Here is a 6729-nt window from a genome sequence, read left to right on the forward strand (position 1 = left end):
ATCACTGGAAGTGGCTCAGCGATCACATTGACCAGTTCCTTCAGGACCCCGAGGATGTCATTAGAAGGGGGCAAGTTCCTTGATTTCACCCAGGGCAGCTAGGTACACCTTGACTACCAGCTTAGTTATCTTGGGGGATCTATTTCCTGTCCTACATATTCATTCTGTCACCACCCATATAAAAGCTATCTTTTTTGTAAAAGAAAACAGAAAAGGTAAGAAATCATCAGCTCTGCATCTATCTGTTGTCATTTATCATCCTCCCATCCTCCCGAAGCAGAATCCCTATCCTTTCTCTGGTTTCTCTTTTCCTCCATTATCACTTTAAACAAACACATAATCCTTTTGTTGCCCTTAGCTTCCTTTGTCAGCCTCAGCTTATTACAAACTTTAGCATTCCTGAACGAGGACCACACCATGGACTTGTATGTATCAGGTCTTGCTTCCATCTCCTAAATATTTCTTTTAAAAATCTAAGTGGGTTGGTGAATTACTTGGGTATCTGCTCCTACCTTTGTGGACAAATCTCATTTTCTCTCCTCATTGTAATCTCTTCTTTTTGTCTCTTCAGAATTTTATTCTTGGGGCATCTCCCAACCCTCATGGACTCATGTTCCCTGAAACACTTTAGTCCAGGGGATCCTACCTATCTCTCCTCTAAACCCTTTGACATCTGCTTTCCCAAACACTAGGATGCATGTTGGACTATGGCCATATTCCTTCCTGAATGACCAGCCCAAGACTCACCAGTCCATAGCTAAGGGACACAGAGAAGCATTAGAAGGAACATCTGGGGGGGAGGGGCAGCTAGGTGGTGCAGTGAGTAGAGCACCGGCCCTGGAGGCAGGAGGACCTGAATTCAAATCCAGCCTCAGACACTTGACACATGTACTAGCTGTGTGACCTTGGGCAAGTCACTTAACCCCAATTGCCCTGCCAAAGAAATGAAAAAAAAAAAGGAGCATCTACAAGCTAAGAATGAAGAAATCTTTAAGACTCTGTCCAAAAGGTGACCAAACAATTAATCTTCCACTAGCTCCTGTATACATAATAGTATCCATCAGAACTATAACCAGAGCAAGGCAAGCAGAGCTCTGCCCAGGATGCAAACTTGGTGGGGGAAGAGGGTAGATTCCTTTCACTACTAATTGAGCCTATGCCAAGAAGTACCATGAAAATCCCACTCAAGGGTTTAACAACCAGCTCTCCAGAAAATGTACACATAACGTAACTTTAATTTTAATCTGCATTAACATTTTCTCCATCGCTACATTTTTTAATTTAATATTTTATTTTCCCAATTACACGTAAAAACAATTTTAACATTTTTTTAAAATTTTGAGTTCTAAATTCTCTCCCTCTGTCCTTCCCCTCTCCCCTCCTTAAGAAGGCAAGTAATTCGATAAAGATTATACATGGGCAGTCATGGAAAACATATTTCCATATTAGTGATGTTAAGAAAAAGAAAGAAAGTTTTAGAGAAAAAGTATGTTTCAATCTGTATTCAGATTTTATCAGTTCTTTCTCTGGATGTGGATGACATTTTTCATCATAAGTGCTTTGGAATTGTCTTGGATCGTTGCATTGCTGAGAATAGCTAAGTCATTCACGGTTGATCATTGTACAACACTGTGATTATTGTGTACAACGTTCTCTGGGTTCTGCTCCTCTCACTTTGCATCAGCTCATTTAAGTCTTTCCTGGTTTTTCTGAGAGCATCCTGTTCATCATTTCTTATAGCACAATAATATTCCATCACAATCATATACCACAACTTGTTTAGCCATTCCCTAATTGATGGACATCCCCTCAATTTCCAATTTTTTGCCACTGCTAAAAGAGCACCTATAAATATTTTTGACATATAGGTCCTTTTTAAAAATCTCTTTTGGATACAGACTTAGTTGTGTATTGCTGAGTCAAAGGGTATGCATGGTTTTCTAGCCCCTTGGGCATAGATCCAAACTGCTCTCCAGAATGGTTGAATCAGTTCACAACTCCACCAACAATGCATTAGTGTCTCAACTTTCTCACATCTCCTCCAACATTTATCATTTTCCTTTCTGTCGCATTAGCGAATCTGACAGGTGCAATAGAGTCCTGCACCCAGTGCCAACAAAGAGACCACTGTAATCTCCTTCTCACCAATTGTCCAACCTTTTTGCCATCTGTGCGCTGAGAGCTCAGGAAGTCACTGCTTCTAATTCAGTTGCTCCCAAGGCCTGCTGCTGTACTCCCAGGCAGTTGCTCTGGACTGAGCTCCACTCTCATCCTTCCATGGGTTCTGGTACACCAGGATCCATTTTGAGACATTATTTTAAAGCTGTTTGGAAGGAAATTTGAAGAGCTCAAACAAGTCTCTGCTTTTTCTCTGCCATTTTGGTTCTGCCCTCTCTCTAGCAATGTCTTAAGCCTATACAATCAACAAAACAATAAATCAAGCCCTGATTTGTAACATTCACCCATTTCTGAAGTGTAAATGATCACACCGAAAATATAACAATCAATTCTTGCTGACTCTAGCATACCCCTGCTCCCACCCATCTCCTACCTCAAGGATTTGTCCCTCTCTTTCATACCCACTACTGTAATCCCCAGCCTACTGTCTCTTCCCTTTCCCCTTCCTCCTTGGGGACTTGTCCATGGACTCCAGCAGGGAGAACTGCATTCTGTACTACTCTTCCCTACGTCCCTCAACATCTCATCTTTGTCCCAGCTGCCATAATTCTTAGAGATCGCTCTGGTATCCCATTTTCAAAATTTATTCAATAAAATTTACCAAGCTACCAAAAATAGAAAGAACAAGAGAAATGAATGAGACCTAACTCTGTCCTCCAGAAAGCCACACTTTGGTTTGCCTGTGAGGCTCAAAATCCTCAGGGCCTCATCTTCTTATGCTGTGTTTAGTGGTATGACTGAAGTCACAGGATGCCTAAGACATCTTCTCAGGTTGCCCACAGCCCCTTCCTTCTCTAGAAAAAACTAAGATCTGTCTGGGGCTTGGCAGAATATACCTATAGTCGCTGCTACCGGGGAGGCTGGAGCTGGTGGTCTCTTGACCTTAATCATTCCGAGCTTTGGAGAACTAAGCCCATCAGATGTCCTCACTAAGTCTGGCACCAATATGGTAAGCCCTGGGAGTAGAAGGCCATGAAGGCTTCTAAGGAGAGGGGGATCTGGTCTAAGTAGAAAACAGAGCCAGTCAATACTCCTGTGCCCATCAGTAGCGAGTTGGGTCCATGAGTGTCTGTTGTACCTCCAGCCTCTGCGAGATAAGGAGAGCTAGTCTCAAAAACCTAAACAAAATAAAACAAACAAAACACCTGAGACCTAGGGATACTCACACACATACAAGGATTTATATGCACCCCACAAAATCACAGATACACACATGCAAATAGATAGCCACATGATACGCATACATAGACTCACATATACACATTATATACATTCACAGTCTAACACACACTGACAGACGGTAACAATCAGACACTGATTGGGCCAGGAGAGCCAGGAGGATTTTATGTTACCATAGTCTCTGGACCAATGCCCGTATACCTTTGCAACATCACTACGCATAGACATACCCAGACTCACACTCACAAAGCCATTAATGCTCTATCTCATGTACACAAATGATCATACAGACATATTTACCTTCATATACGTAAATGGACACACATGCATATTTATTCATGTATATTGGGAAACCTACATGCTCCTCATATTTACTCTGACACATAGGCACACGCTGACACATGTATACACTCTCAGATTCACATACATTCACAGTCATCCGCAGACTAATACACACTCATTAAAAAAAAACCAAAACCTTTGTTCATTTCCAAACAGATGCTTTCTTTGCCCTCTGCTCCTTGTATTACCTCGAAAGCCCTTCTCTAGTAATTTTTCCAAATCACAGTAATTACCTCATTACTTTGATATTAATAGAATTCACATGGCACAAAGGAGCTAATTGAAATTAGCCCATGCCTTTTGTGTTTAAGAGGAATCCATGGAGGCAACAATCACACCAGGTTCCTGGGTGAGGTGGGGGAAAGGGGAAAAACTCCTGTTCCCTCTCTGCTCTCCCTGTCCCCACTCTATCCTCCCCTTCTTTCTCTTACCTCTCTCCCTCTTCCCATCAGACTACAGTCTCTGAGTCCAGTGGGCCTGGCAGATGGAGGAAGGAGAGGGCTTTGCTAGGCTGCCCACACCATCTCCAGCCTGTGCTGAAGGCTGAGATCTGGATTCCTAGGGCAGGGACCTACCTGCCTCCTGATATCTCCCGGTGCTCACAGAGGGCCGGGAGGAGTCTGTGGTACCTTAATCATTCTGAGCTTTGGAGAATTAAGCCCATCTCTGGAATTTTATTCCTCTGTTGCAGGGCCAATTCCTGTATTTGGTTTTCTTTGACAGGAACATACATGCAAGCCCACTCCCAACCTGCACACCCTGAAGGAGGTTGGTCCAGGTGTCCCACCAAAGCATCCCCACGAATTCCAGTTTCAAGATCTAGGAAACCCACTGGGGCAGGAGTTTTAGCCTTTTTTGTGTCTTGTACCCCTTTGGCAGTCTGGTAAAGGCTATGAATCCCTTTTTAGTATATCATTTTTGATGCATAAAATAAAATTCATGGGAATACAAAGGAAACCAATCACATTAAAATATAGTTATGAAAAGATGTGGAAAAACTGAAGCAGCAATGCATTGTTGGTGGAGTTGTGAATTGATCCAAACATTCTGGAAAGCAATTTGGAACTATGCCCAAAGGGCTATAAAACTGGGCATACTCTTTGACCCAGCAATACCTCTTCTAGGTCTGTATCCCAAAGAGATCATAAAAAATGAGAAACGAACCCACATGTACAAAAATATTTATAGCAGCTCTTTTTGTAGTGGCCAAGAATTGGAAATTGAGGGGATGCCCATCAATTGGGGAATGGCTGAACAAGTTGTAGTACATGAATGTAATGGAACACTATATTACTACTAATTTACAATACTAAATTACTATAATGTAATGGAATACCATAAGAAATGATGAGCAGGTAGACCAGAAAAACCAGGAAAGACTTATACGAACTGATGCTGAAAACACGCGCACAGTAACAGCCACATTGTCCAATGACTAACTTTGATAGACTTAGCTCTTCTCAGCAATGCAAGGATCTAAGACAACTCCAAAAGACCAGTGATGGAAAATGCTATCCACATCCAGAAAAAGAACTATGGAGTCTGAATGCACATCGAAGCATACAATTTGCTCTCCTTTTTTTTTGTTGTTGTTTCTTCTTTCTTGTAGTTCCTCCCATTGGTCCTAATCTTTCTTTACAACATGACTAATGTGAAAACATGTTCAATACGAATGTATACGTAGAGCCTATATCAGATTGCATGCCGTCTTGAGGGAGAGGAGAGGGGAGGGAGGGGAGAGAATTTAGAATTCAAAATATTATGGAAGTGAATGCTGAAAACTAAAAATAAATAAAATTTAAAAATTATAGTTACAAAAACATTAATAAAGAAAGTTTATGGACTCCAGGTTAAGAACCTCTGTGTCTAGGAGAAGGGGTTGTACAAGTGTCAGGCTTGATAACTTGAGCTTTCAGGATTCTTTCTGCTGTCATCTGAATTTGAATTCTGACTCTGCTACTCCCTAGCCATGTGACATTGCCTAAGTCACTTCATTTCCCTGGTCCCCAGTTTCCTAATTGGTAAAGTGAAGGAGCTATACTAAATGATCTGCAAAATCTCCCTCCAGATCGATATCTAGGAACCTAGACCTCTGACCTATGCACCTGACAGATGCTCATCTCCATTTACCTGAGGCCATGAATCCAGCCTTAACTAGGATAGCTCTAGGCCAGTCCGGCTAAAGCAAACTTCAGAACCTTGTCTTTCCACCTGTATCCGGTGAAATCTATCTCTTCCTTCAAGGCCCAGCTTCTGGGCCTGAAAGCAACCTCCTCCTCCACCAGCACTTCCCAGGTGAAAGTGATATCTCCCTTCTCCAATATCTCCTAACATTTTGCCCTCTCTTTCAGCCTTATCTCATTCTTCCTTGCATCAGTCATATGTGGTCTTGTTCTTCCCCCATTTGATTATAAGTTCCTGGTTCATCTCAATTTTTCTATCCCTAGCATCCGGCACAAGGCCTTGCACACACAGTAGGTACTTAATAAATATTTGTTGAATCGAACTGAAATCATCCAATGACAAAGTCACCTAAATTTATGTTCCTTCAGGCGTGGTGTCCCTCTGCTATTGGGGAGGCTGAGGGCACCGATGAACCTCTAGAGTTCTGAGCCGCAGTAGCCACTCAGGTGTCCTCACTAAGAAAGGCACCAATATGGTAAACCCTCAGAAGCATGGGGCCACCAAGCTACCTCTCAAGAGAGGGGGTAGGCCAGGCAGGAGAGTGGGTCAAAGCTCCCATGCTCATCAGTCATGGGATTGGCTCATGAGGGGCTGCTGCATTTCTGGCCTGGGCAAGATAGGGAGGCCCAGCCTCAAAAAACAAACAATTTAAAAAAAATCATGTTCCTGATTATACATGTATAGCCTATGTCTGATTGCTTGCTGTCTTGGAGAGGGGGTTGGGAAGGGAGGGAGAAAGAGGAATTTGAAACTCAAAATCTTTATGGGAATGGATGTTGAAGATTGTCTTTGCATGTAATTGGGAAAAGATAAAATACCATTAAGTGCAAAAAATAAAATAAAATA

Source organism: Trichosurus vulpecula, chromosome 3 (genome assembly GCF_011100635.1).
Source record: "Trichosurus vulpecula isolate mTriVul1 chromosome 3, mTriVul1.pri, whole genome shotgun sequence".
Taxonomy (NCBI): domain Eukaryota; kingdom Metazoa; phylum Chordata; class Mammalia; order Diprotodontia; family Phalangeridae; genus Trichosurus; species Trichosurus vulpecula.